Raw genomic sequence first — 13,571 nt, 5'->3', positions numbered from 1 at the left:
AACTCCTTTGTTGCCTGAAGACTGCTGTCTGTTTTGAGTCATAAAATGAGGTGAGAATGAGAATGTCATAAAAAATACTGTGGCAGTGAATGGAAAAATTATGCAGCACTCGATAGAATACCTCCACTTTTATGTTTATTCGTGTATGAGAACAGTACCACTAGTCTTTTCATTGTATAACTGCAACAAAAAAAATCCTTTCAGAAGCAAGTAGAAAATGGGGGGCTTGTATGTGACTTTAATTGACTTTTTTTTAAAGAAAATTATATCTTTCCCAGTCTGAGTACTGTGCCCTTCTAACGGGCCTAATGAAGGCATTGGGCAACACCTGAGCTGGCTGCTGATCAGCCTCAGCTGTGCAGAGGCACTGACTGCTCGTCAGCCTCAGCTGTGCAGAGGCACTGACTGCTCCTCAGCCTCAGCTGTGCAGAGGCACTGACTGCTCGTCAGCCTCAGCTGTGCAGAGGCACTGACTGCTCCTCAGCCTCAGCTGTGCAGAGGCACTGACTGCTCCTCAGCCTCAGCTGTGCAGAGGCACTGACTGCTCGTCAGCCTCAGCTGTGCAGAGGCACTGACTGCTCGTCAGCCTCAGCTGTGCAGAGGCACTGACTGCTCCTCAGCCTCAGCTGTGCAGAGGCACTGACCTCCTCAGCCTCAGCTGTGCAGAGGCACTGACCTCCTCAGCCTCAGCTGTGCAGAGGCACTGACCTCTTCAGCCTCAGCTGTGCAGAGGCACTGACTGCTCCTCAGCCTCAGCTGTGCAGAGGCACTGACCTCCTCAGCCTCAACTGTGCAGAGGCACTGACCTCCTCAGCCTCAGCTGTGCAGAGGCACTGACTGCTCCTCAGCCTCAGCTGTGCAGAGGCACTGACCTCCTCAGCCTCAGCTGTGCAGAGGCACTGACTGCTCCTCAGCCTCAGCTGTGCAGAGGCACTGACCTCCTCAGCCTCAGCTGTGCAAGCTTGTGTGCAAGGCAGCTGCTGTCTTAGGCCCTGCATGCTTCCCCGGTGGACAATGGAACATACCCTTCTTCCTGCTTCTCCTGCTCCTCCTCCAGCTCCTCCTGCCTTAGCGAGCATCACAGGTACGTTTAAAAATCTACAAAACTGCACATATCCAATTATTTCTACATCAAAGGTGAAAATGTGCAATAAAGCCTGCTGTCAACATTGCCTTTGCCTCCAAGAGAGCCCCTTGCTCTATGGAGGAATGGTGGCAGTTTAACCCGCGGTTCCTCTCGTGTTCGCTCTGCGGCTGACGGGATACGAGCAGGCCTGTCACGCTCTCCTGACGCCGTGAGGTGGAGGTCCCGGTGTTTTCGGCTACGCTGGCTCTGTGAGTCGGACCCTGGTTCTCGCTGTGCTGACTTCATTGGCCGGGCTTTTACGGTTTTCGGTCGAACTGATTACGTGAGTAGGACCCTGTGTTTTTGGCTTACCTGAGTCTGATAGTAGGACCCTGTGTTTTGGCTTAAACCTGAGTCTGTGGGTAGGACCCTGTGCTTTTGGCTTACCTGAGTCTGTGGGTAGGAACCTGTGTTTTAGGCTTACCTGAGTCTGTGAGTAGGACCCTGTGTTTTCAGCTTACTTGAGTCTGTGAGTAGGACACTGTGTTTTCAGCTTACCTGAGTCTGTGAGTAGGACACTGTGTTTTCAGCTTACCTGAGTCTGTGAGTAGGACACTGTGTTTTCAGCTTACCTGAGTCGGTGAGTAGGACACTGTGTTTTCAGCTTACCTGAGTCTGTGAGTAGGACACTGTGTTTTCAGCTTACCTGAGTCTGTGAGTAGGACACTGTGTTTTCAGCTTACCTGAGTCTGTGAGTAGGACACTGTGTTTTCAGCTTACCTGAGTCTGTGAGTAGGACCCTGTGTTTTCAGCTTACCTGAGTCTGTGAGTAGGAACCTGTGTTTTCAGCTTACCTGAGTCTGTGAGTAGGAACCTGTGTTTTCAGCTTACCTGAGTCTGTGAGTAGGACACTGTGTTTTCAGCTTACCTGAGTCTGTGGGTAGGAACCTGTGTTTTCAGCTTACCTGAGTCTGTGAGCGGGACGCTGTGTTTCTGTCTGAAAGGCCTCAACGCGCTCGCTGGGTCTGTCCGCACGCCAAGCCCCTTTGTTGGACACGTGTTCCCCGTCCACAGCAATCACACGTACTGCACATACTTCTTTCACTCTCATTCTGAGGCGCTTTCATGACAAGCTGTCATCTTGGCCTACTCCCACACTGCACCTGGCACTGTGCGCAAACTGGAGTAAAGAAGCTCCTGAGCTCAGCTTACAGGTTTTAATCTTTTTATTATTGTCAGATGATAATGTTGCACAAGCACTCAAGCACTTGAATTTTACAGTAATAACCTAGCTAAATGCTGAAATGTCACAAAAATTGGTTTTCAAGTCTTTATCAATTGTTTAACTCACAGTCTGAATAGAACGGCATTCCAACATCATTGCTCTCTATTTTTCACAAATCACACCCTGTGTATAGCCTTCATACGACTGCAGTGTTTCCATTTTTGAGAGGCAGACAAAGCAATCTTTTCATCCAGCGATAACATCATTGTGAAACCAGGAGCTCGCCGAAAATCCACAAGAAGCATCTATCCAGTTTAAGCCAATCAAATGAGTAGGACTCTGTGTTTTTGGTTAAACTGAGAATGTGAGTAGGACCCAGTGTTTTTACCTAAACCGAGTGTCAATTAGACCCTGTGTTTTTGCCCTAGTTGAGTATGTGAGTAGGACTCTGTGTTTTTGCCCTAGTTGAGTATGTGAGTAGGACTGTGTCGTTTTGCCTGAGTTGAGTCTGTCCGTAGAACTCTGTGTTTTGCCTAAATTGAGTATGTGAGTAGTACTCTGTGTTTTTACCTAAACTGAGTATGTCAGTAGGACCCTGTGTTTTTGCCTGAGTATGTGAGTAGTACTCTGTGTTTTTGGCTGACTAGTTTTCACAGTCTTCCAGCAGCAAGGTGAATATTCCACCACCTGTTAATCAATTACATCAATCACTGTACTGTGGTACTTGAATCACCGATTACTCATTTAACAACTCCTAATATGTGAAATTAGACGTTGCTTCAGAGTGGTGTTCAAAGTTATTGACACGTATTCATTTTGTTCATCAGTGTTGACGATAATGTGTCTGTAATATACTAAGGGCTTTCCAGAGATGTTATTTAGGCTTTTAGCTTTGGGGCTCCCTGTTAAACACTAAGATTTCAAATGAGAAATGCCTCCTGAGAGTGAAACAGAATGCTTTTATTAAAAAGTGTCTCTTCTGAAATAACTTTAAAAAAATGACAATATTGAATTTCAAACCCTATGTATCATTGTCAAAAAAAAAAAAGCAACTGGAAAGCTGTCAAAACTCTTATACTGTTTGAAACTGAACTACAGGTAACTTTTTGTGACAATGGAATATGAGGCAATATGGCATAGTGTCTGTTAGCAGTGTGTCATCAACTGAAACAAAGTGACTTGCATCGCAAATGGTCCAGAAACAAAAGGCTTGAAACCCATAAAACCGCATTAACGATGTTACATTGGGTCGAACACCTTACAAATATGCAATCAACAAAAGGAATAACCTGCCGCTGAAAGGAACGCAGCAAAATTTTCTGGGTTAAGTTAACTCTGCTGGATTCCATTTTAGATACATTCGCCTCATATAGTCTGTCGTCGTTTATTTAACGCTACTCTCAAAGGGATAGATGTGAAAAGCGCAAAACGCGATATTTCCCATTTCACCGAATCCAAAAGAATACACGGCGTTCAAAGCGAAGCGGCATCAGGGTTTCTCCTGTTTCCCCATAATGTGATTGGCGTGAGGATGGCAAGGCCCAGCACTTCCACGTCTGTCTCCGGTCTTCTTAGCAGACCGTCTGAGGAGCTCTGCGTAAAGCGCAACAGACGGATTTAACGGGATTACGCGCTTTGCTCTGCTCTGGTTCCCACGTTTCCAATTCCATTGTTAAAATAAGAGGTGTCGCCTCAGCAATGACGGAACAGAAAATTGAAGCTAAAGTGAGGCTACGTCCTTTTTGTTCAAGGGGATTCTCAATAAACTAGGGATAAGAAAAACTCTCATGTCACCTTTCTGGAAGAAAACAGGGAAGAGCTCCACCAATCAGTGAATATGTTGGTAGCAACCCATAGAACAATGCTGATGGTGATTGGTGGATGCTTTCTGGCTATTCTTCTGGGTTTTCTGCGGACATCAGCCAGAAAGTATCTACCAGTCATTTTTGGCATTGTTCTGCTGTTTGTTGCCAAGGTATCTCATGGTGAAAGTCCTCTTTGTTTTCTGCTAGTAGGGTGATGTCACAACTGTCTCTTTCCAATTTTAATATCCCTGTTAAAAAGAACGATACAGCATCAGCCTTGTGGAGAGGCCTGGTGATTGTGACGGTTCGACAGGGCACTGTCGGGACCCTTGAAAATGAGTATGTGAGGAATAAAATGAGAAAAGGGAATTGACGCGAAGGTTGTCACTTTTTACCCCCTTAAGCTGCTTTTGTATACACGCGCGCACACACACACGCACATACACGCGTGCACACACACACGCACATACACACGCACACACACACGCACATACACGCGCGCGCACACACACGCATATACACGCGCGCGCACACGCACATACACGCGTGCACACACACACGCACATACACGCGTGCGCACACACACGCACATACACGCGCGCGTACACGCACATACACGCGTGCACACACACGCAAACACACATGCACATACACGCATGCACACACACACGCACATACACGCATGCACACACACGCACATACACGTGCACGCACATACACGCGTGCACACACAGAGTTCTGCCCTATTAACGGGATTGCAGCTACTGGAGGTTGACAGATAGCATTGCCCACAGATACTCGCCATTAGCCGAGGTGGGAAAATAACCAGACCATAATAATAACCCACGTCTGCCGTGCGTCGGGTGTCGGCGCAGACTCGTACTCAGCAGGATTCCCACAGGGCCCTACGCCGGGGGAGACCCGCTCCTGGCGGTGACCATCCGTCTCCACGGCGCGGCAATGCTGCCGTCACGGCAACCCCAAGTCTGCGCGGCTTGTCCGAGGGCGCCCTCGTTCATTTACTTCTTTTTGGCTGGACGGCAACGGCGGGGCCAGCCCTATGAACGCGAACGTCTGCGACCGAGTGACTGAGTGAGTGATGAAGTCACACCGTGCATGTCTGTGACTGAGTGACTGAGTGAGTGATGAAGTTACACCGCGCATGTCCGTGACTGAGTGACTGAGTGAGTGATGAAGTTACACCGCGCATGTCCGTGACTGAGTGACTCAGTGACTGAGTGACTGAGTGAGTGATGAAGTTACACCGCGCATGTCTGTGACTGAGTGACTGAGTGAGTGATGAAGTTACACCGCGCATGTCTGTGACTGAGTGACTGAGTGAGTGATGAAGTTACACCGTGCATGTCTGTGACTGAGTGAGTGATGAAGTTACACCGCGCATGTCCGTGACTGAGCGACTGAGTGACTGACTGATGAAGTTACACCGTTGGTCGACCGGTTCGGTCCAGCCGTACACCGGGTTTTGACCTGGTCTTGTTTTTCAAAGTTTGAAAAGCGTTGCTCACGCCGCTTCTAGTTCTGCCCGCGTCCGCTGTACCACCGGCCGGTTCGAACCGCTTCACGGAGAACCGGGAGAGAACGGCTGCCCCGCCCTCTTTAAAAGGGGAGATCAGCCCGCCGTTCTCCCGTCTCGGTTCTGAACCCCAGGCTGCGTTAGCCACCCCCGCGCTAGCGCCTGCGACGGGCTCCAGCGCGGGGGCCCAGAGAGCAGCCGGGGCGTCGCCGCGGTGTCGAAAGACCCCGCCGCGCGCGAACCAGCTGGCCGGCGCTGACAAACGGGCATCCAGCGCGGAATACCAAAGCAAGAGCAGCTGTCGACAGTAAAAGGCGGCGGCGGCGGCGGCTGCCCGCGGGTGACCGGCTGTGCCCGCCGCGCGGCGGATAAAAGAGCGCGGGGGCCCCGCGGGGAATCGAGGCTCCGCCCCCAGCGTCAGGAATTTCCCTCTCTTTATTTTTTTTGTAATTTAGCTGGTTTTGTACTTCCCTTATCGGAAGGCGAAGTCAAACAAGACCAGGTTGAAACCTAGTATACGGCTGGACCTAACGCACGTGATCCGGCCGACCAATGGCGTAACTTCATAACTCGGCCGACCAATGGTGTAACGTCATCACTCAGTCAGTCAGTCAGTCAGTCACAGACATTCACGTTTGTAGGGCTGGCCCCGCCGTTGCGGTCCAGCCAAAAAGAACAGTTGCAAAACAGAAAAAAAGGCAGTTATGAGGTTTGTGTTTCAGCACAGTAAAACGTCCGGTGTTAATGTACCTCTTAACAGTAAACATTTTGTCCCACTCTGGAATGCGAGACCAAGTGTTGTCTGTTATGAGTTGAATTAACGCAGGACGCTTTACCGTGTGAAGCAGGTGGTGTGCCACGACTTCGAGTTCCGGCGAAAGGTGGGGGGTGTGTCTGATGATTAAGGACAGGATCCCCCACAGAGGGTAGCGGGTCAGCTAATTCGGGGGTAGCCGGGCCTAGTCCCGGAAGGCCCCTGCTGGTTTTTGTCACTTTGATAAATTAAGGCAGTTAACTGATTGCACAGTTAACTCGCCTGCCTTTGTTTCTTGTGTCTAAATTGGCTGCTTGATTTCAGGTGGAAACAAAAACCAGCAGACGCTGTGGTGCTCCAGGACCAAGCCCCCCCCCCCCCAAACTGTTCTATGGTTGATAAAGTAGTATTATAAACAAGTAATATGCAAAATAATACAAAAACTGTATGACAAAGTATCCCAATGACCTAAGGAAATGTGATTCCTTTGTATTTTAAGGGGATGGGGTGAAAAATCTGTGAAGAAGACTAAGATAAGAGGACTGTAATATATGACAACAGGGAGAAGCAGAAAATCTAGAATAGACAAGATTTAGAATAGAGAAGTACTTAAATTATGATAAATCTCAGAAACCTGACTCTGTGATGCCCCAGCGTATGTCAGCATCCATAACACTGTGAAACGTTAAATGGCTTGGTACATCGCCTTATAAATAAACGAGGATAATAAAACATTTCATTGAAGACGTATCTCAACCACAGACGCTCCCACTGGTTTTTCTACTTAGACGAATTTTATGCTTCATGGAGAGAAAAATAATTTATGAGGGTAAAAGAGTGAAAAGGCAGTAAAAACTGCGCGTTTCGGTTATGTATTAATGTACTGATATAATGCAGGAGCTCCATCTTGACAGAGTAGGTGGACTCTGTGCGTACGCTATGCAAATGAAAGAGCAGATAGCGGCTTCTGAAGTCATCGGCTGTGCCCGTCACAAACTCGCTGGAAAGAGCCCTGCGCCAGCAGCTAATTCCACAAGCCGAAAGCTGTTAACACACGATGCACTTTTCAGTTTGGAGTCATGCGGGGAAGCCTTTGATCGCGGCCAGCCGGGAGGTTTGAAAGCTTTCTCTCTTCGCCTCGAAACACACACACACACACACACACACACACCCTCATGCCCACACACGCGCATTTACACACACACACACACACACACACACACCCTCATGCCCACACACGCGCATTTACACACACACACACACACACACACACCCTCATGCCCACACACGCGCATTTACACACACACACCCACACCCTCATGCCCACACGCGCATTTACACACACACCACACACACACACACACCCTCATGCCCACACACGCGCATTTACACACACCACCCACACCCTCATGCCCACACACGCGCATTTACACACACACACACACACACACACCCTCATGCCCACACAGCGCATTCACACACACACACCACACCTCATGCCACACCGCATTTACACACACACATCAGCCACACACACGCACATTACACACACACACAGCACACGCACACACCAACTCATGCACAACTGCATTACACACACAGGCACCACACACCCTCATCCACACACCGATTACATACCACACACACACACACATGCACAGGCACTCACACACACACCACACACCACCACACACACACACACACACACACACACCACACACACACACACACACACACACGCACGCCCTCGTGGCCCCACACACACACACACACACCACACACACACACACACACACACACACACACACACGCACACCACACACACACACACGCCCTCGTGGCCCCACACACACACACACACACACACACACACGCACGCCCTCGTGGCGCCACACACACACACACACACACACACGCCCTTGTGGGCCCACACACACACACACACACGCACCTGGAGAGGTGAGTTGACCTGCTGAAAGCGGCTGACGGAGGGGATGAAGGCGGCCCTGAGCGGCGGGTTAGCGGGAGCTCCGGACCCGCTGCCCTCTCCAATAACACTGCGGCCGGTGACAGGCCTGTCAGTACCCGGGGGGGGGCGGTGGGGGCGGGCGGGGGGAGCCCTGCTCAGAGCGCCCGGAAGATCTGGCTCACCGCGAGCACACCTGAACGCATGTCAACTTCAGAGAAAGAAAAAATAACACGGCCTGTGAATGAGAAGTGCGATGTTTGATCTGACGGAGGACAAATTATGTTACGCGCGGTATCGGTTTCATGGCCTCAAAGAAAAAGCTCATTAGTTTAATCTGATCTTCGTGTGTTAGATGTAACGAGAAACATGACAAGAACAGTGAACAGCCTGCAATGTTTTTTTTAATCGGCTGAAAATAATGGGCAGTGTGTTTGTGGTTTTTTTTTAAGAAAAGTAGGTCCTCAAAGTAACAATAAAGGCTTTTAGCAGTACAGATTTCTAGTCAAACCGTTATTCCTCAGGAATCAGGATCATTACTGCTTTATAACCGATAGATTTTTTTCTGTTTTTCTTAAATCGGGATTAAAATGAGAACCGCAAAAGGTGAACCAGAAAGAGACGGGGGAAAGAAGGAGAGCGGAGGGAGGAGTGGAGAAGCGCTGCAGCTGAGCGAAGGTGAGAGGAGAAGAGCGCGGACGGAGCAGCTAAGGGGAGGAGAGCGCGGTGCCTCTGAGCTAATTAGCCGCAGTCCTCCTCCGCGCCTCCATCTCCCACAAGCCTCGGCAGATTGATTCGCCGCCGGAGCCCCGGAAAAACAAATGGCTTCCTTTGAAGCTGCCGAGGGTCTCCCCGACTCGTCCCGGCCCGCCCCCCCGCCCCCCGTCAGGAAGGCGCTAAACGCCTTTCGGGGGTCCTTCCCTTTTTTCACGAAAAAAAAATCCAATTAGTAGCAAACGACCCCGCCTCGCAGGCATCTGGCCACGAGGAACGATGCTAAAAAAAACGACGCGGCGGCGATTATGGGATGCCGTCGTCGCGGAGTTTTGAGAGGCCCGGTAAACTGCGAGGGTGGGTTCGTTAAGGGACCGTGAGGCACTGGCCGTAACCTTAATAAAAAATCTCTCACAGTCCGCGGGGCCTTCTGGAGGCCTCTGTGTGAAATCCTCAAGCCGGCGCGAGATCATTCTTCGATGACATCATTTTACTTCAAGAGGCTTTGTTCACCTGGCTGCCGAAGTAACAAAATGGAGGAACGCTAATGACCTCATCGCTGAAAGGAGCACCGCGCAGAGCGAGGAGTGCTCTTGCTCTGGAACTCTCCATTCCCTCAGAGCGGGCGAAGAATCCTCAGGTTTTCTCAAGCACAGCTCTCCACAGCCAAAATGCTAATGTCTAGGGCGGCTAACCCAGAACCCGAACAAGCACAGGTCAATAGGTTAGACAGCATACCGGCCGACAAGTCCTCATTACAGCACCTCAGGTGACATCACCTGAGATTAAATGAATAGGAGTTGATGTGCTGATGTTTCAGAGGGCATGCCACACCTGCCAATCAGCGCCATGCTCCTCCCCCTTGCAAGCTTTGCGCACCTCGTCCTCGTTCTTACCTCCTCGTTCTTGACTCCAAGCCAGAGTTACAGGTTTTCTAAAAATCCTGCTATGGGAAATCAGTTAAGTGCTTCTTAATACTCAAATGAACTACTTAATTATCTTTAGTGTGGCTTGCCCTTTGTGACTGTAGTGGAAGAAGAGAGAAAACCCATGGAATGACCTAGTTAGCTGTATTCAAGTCTTTACTTAAACTATTTATCCAAAGGTCAGGGGCTTCTGTCTCGATTATTTATCATTACCCCTCTGTTGATGCTAAGCAGTAAAGTCTATTGATTTGGTGGGGGTCTCGACAAATCATGAGCCCTGGTGTTAATTTTCAAACAGAGATAAAAGAAAAAAGGTAAAGCTGCCATTAGCCTTCAAATGAAAAATGATAGGTACGTTTAATATTTTTTGTTGAATAGCTGTAGTTATCCTTTAAAGCAATCCTTTAAGCCCGCAAATGATCAAAACACATGTGGCCTTTACATTCTTCCAGAAAAGGCATCAGCAATTTTTTTTTCCGGGAACTAAATTGTCGGCGACGCACGCCAGGACTAAATTTACGACTCCTCGGCTGCAGCGGTGCGACGCCGAGGCGGGAATCGCGCGCGCGGACGCGCAAAGAAGCGAAACGCGAGTGGGAGGAAGGCCGAGAGGCCGCGTGACACATCAGAGAAACGCGCGCGGCTCCAGTCCCCTCTCTCTCTCTCTCTCCCTCCGCCGCGCCTCGCCGCAGACCTCTTTTTTTTAAAACGGCACAACGGCAAACGAGAGGGAAATAAGCCCGTAATTGACTGTCACGTCAGGGGGAGCAGTGTATTTCTTCGGAACTGGAGCGCGGAAAAAACGGTTCCCCTGACGGACAACGCGAACCGGCGGCGGCGGCAGCGGTGGTGAGTCACTCGCGTGAGCACCGCTGCCTTCCTCCGGGAGCGTCTTTACCGGCTCCACCGAATCGCGTCCGGGAAACGCAGGCTGGGGGGGGTGGTGCGGGGGCGCGGGGGCGGGGAAGCGCAGGCTGGGGAGGGGGTGGTGCGGAGGCGCGGGGAAACGCAGGCTGGGGAGGGGGTGGTGCGGGGGTGCGGGGAAACACAGGCCGGGGGGGGGGTGGTGCGGGGGTGCGGGGAGACTTCCCAAATAATATTGTAAAAAAAATAATAAAGTAAAAGAGTATAGCAACGTTGCTGTTTGGTATATTCGCGGAGGTGGGGGGCCACCAGTTGAGGGGGGGGGTGAAAAAGAAAATGCAATTTCATCATATCTTTTTGGATTCCCTCGGTGACTTTGAGGGGTTATTTGATAGAGACTTACCTACCGCGAGCTCGCACGGCAATGAGCTACAGACGCGTTCAGCTGTGGAATCCACGCGTCGATCCGCAATGGACCTTTGGGATTCCTTGCAGGGTGCAGGCGAGTAATTTCAGGAGATCGATTCACGCGGGTCCTCGAAACTTTCAGAAATATGAGACGTGCAGGCGAGCGTTCGATGAGGAGCAGGCCATCGCACCCACGTGAGCTCATCGTTCAGATGTAATCTTGAGTGAATCCATCTCTGTAGCTACTTGGAGGCTTTCTCGTTCCTCTCCACTCTAGAGGACGGTGACTCTTGAGGCATGGCGCTTCAGTCCAGCCCAGAGACCGCTAGCATCTCCTCTCCGCGCTGTCCCTGAACACGTGTGACTGGCGGCACTCCTTCATCTCTCCTGAGGATGATGATAGTGCCTTTAAGACCGCTGAGTGCGGCCCTCGAACATGGAAGAAAATGGAAGGCTCGCCTCAGCATTCGACTTCTTTTTAGAAGCGGCATCGACGTCAGACCTGCTTAATTGCAATTGAATATCCCATAAGACACATAAACAAAGTTCGCTATTAATTGGGTGCAGAAGTCATAGCTTAGGCTATCATTGCTATGGCCCCTATTAGATTTGGTGCATGGGTTGGGAGGGCATATCTTCAAAGACAGGGCTGATCTGTTTGCTGAGGAGGACGAATGGCTCCTAAGTCCTTTCGTCTGACCAGAAACTTCCGTCTGAGTCTGTGCAAGACACCAGACCTGGTCCAAATACGTATTCGTTTTGGATTCAAATACTTTTCTGTGCTCTGTTGATCTTGCCTGGTGTCATTGAGCCTGCCAATATGGCCAGAAGGCAGGGTTTGCACTTTTTGAGAGTGTTTCATTGGTTCCAATACACCTGACAAGATCAATGAAGCGTAGAAAAGTATTTGCATCCAAAACAAATAAGTATTTGACCCAGGTCTGGTCGACGTCTGCTACAACTCACGATATTGCAAATGAAGAAAGAGTTTATTGACCAGGCAAGGCATTCTTAGCAGAGTCCATCCATGCTGCAGTTGTTGAAGCATCACCATCAAGCATTGTTCAGTGGTGAGAGAGTAACCAAATACCATGTGCAACTGGCCTAGGAAGTTCTCACTGGCAGGCAGTGAAAGATCTAACATTTGTTTCGTGAGTCTGTTCTGAGGCCTCAAAATGAGGTGTTCCACCCACCCAGAATCTGGAAGAGATAAAGATAAGTCACATCCTCTTGCTTTCAACCCTACTACTGTCCGCTGTCCTGCCGAAGATTATTCACCGCTTAGCTTGCATGTGTGAGGGTGATGAGAGCCTTCACTTCCAGTGTTAATCCCAGTGTGTTTTCATAACCGCGTGTGGAAGCGTGTGATAACTCTCTGTAGTGTCAGAGAGGAGATTTACTTTAACTCAGTAATTTGCCTTTGAAATTCAGACTTTGCTTTACCGATGCAGTTAATATAATCAGACTGCTTTCAAAAATGCCCAGAAGTAAAGACAAGTGGAGTTACGGAATTGACCGTTTACATCAGTAGTGTCAAACTCGTTGCCATGGAGGGCCGTGTGTATGCAGGTTTTCATTCCAACCAATTAATGCTGCCTTAATTGAGTCCATTTACTCATTCAGCCATATGCGTTTAACTGCATTGAAGCACAGAATATAAGAAAATTTTTATTTAGACAATGCGGGTCACCATAGACGTCGGGTCACTATTGTGCACAAACCTGCATCCCTAATTCAGCAAATAATTTAACTAATTATATAATCAAGATCTGAGGCTGGAATGAAAACCTGCATACACATGGCCCTCCATGGCAACGAGTTTGACACCACTGGTTTACATGAAGGACGGGGAGACCAGATTAATGGAGTTATGACCTGGAATAGTCATAATCCGGCCTGTTCTCACTTCATCCGATTTACAGCCAAAGGAGAAGAGGAGTGTTTTATTCACACATTAAGTTGGACAAATTTACATTTAAAAAGTTGAAGGGGTGGTTTGGTTTTTGTTGTTTTAATATTCAGTTTTAGTACATGTTTTTGATTAGCCCAGGCTGTTTTTGACTGTGATGAGGCATATTTTAAGTATCCGTGAAAATTTCTGTTAACCTGCCAGTTCTACACGAAGGCCGGTAGCCTATGGGACATTCAGGGGTTTGTGATTGTTCTATGTTAACCGACACAGGCAAATACCTCTAGTGTAGTACTGTATAACTACAATGTCGATTATCAACTGTGAATCAGTGCTTATTTAAAAGGTGTGACCAGTGATTTTCTGTTTATTCATTTTTCACAATTTCAAACTAATTCCT

This window comes from Anguilla rostrata, chromosome 17, assembly GCF_018555375.3.
Source record: "Anguilla rostrata isolate EN2019 chromosome 17, ASM1855537v3, whole genome shotgun sequence".
Taxonomy (NCBI): domain Eukaryota; kingdom Metazoa; phylum Chordata; class Actinopteri; order Anguilliformes; family Anguillidae; genus Anguilla; species Anguilla rostrata.
This window is presented reverse-complemented; position numbering follows the sequence as displayed.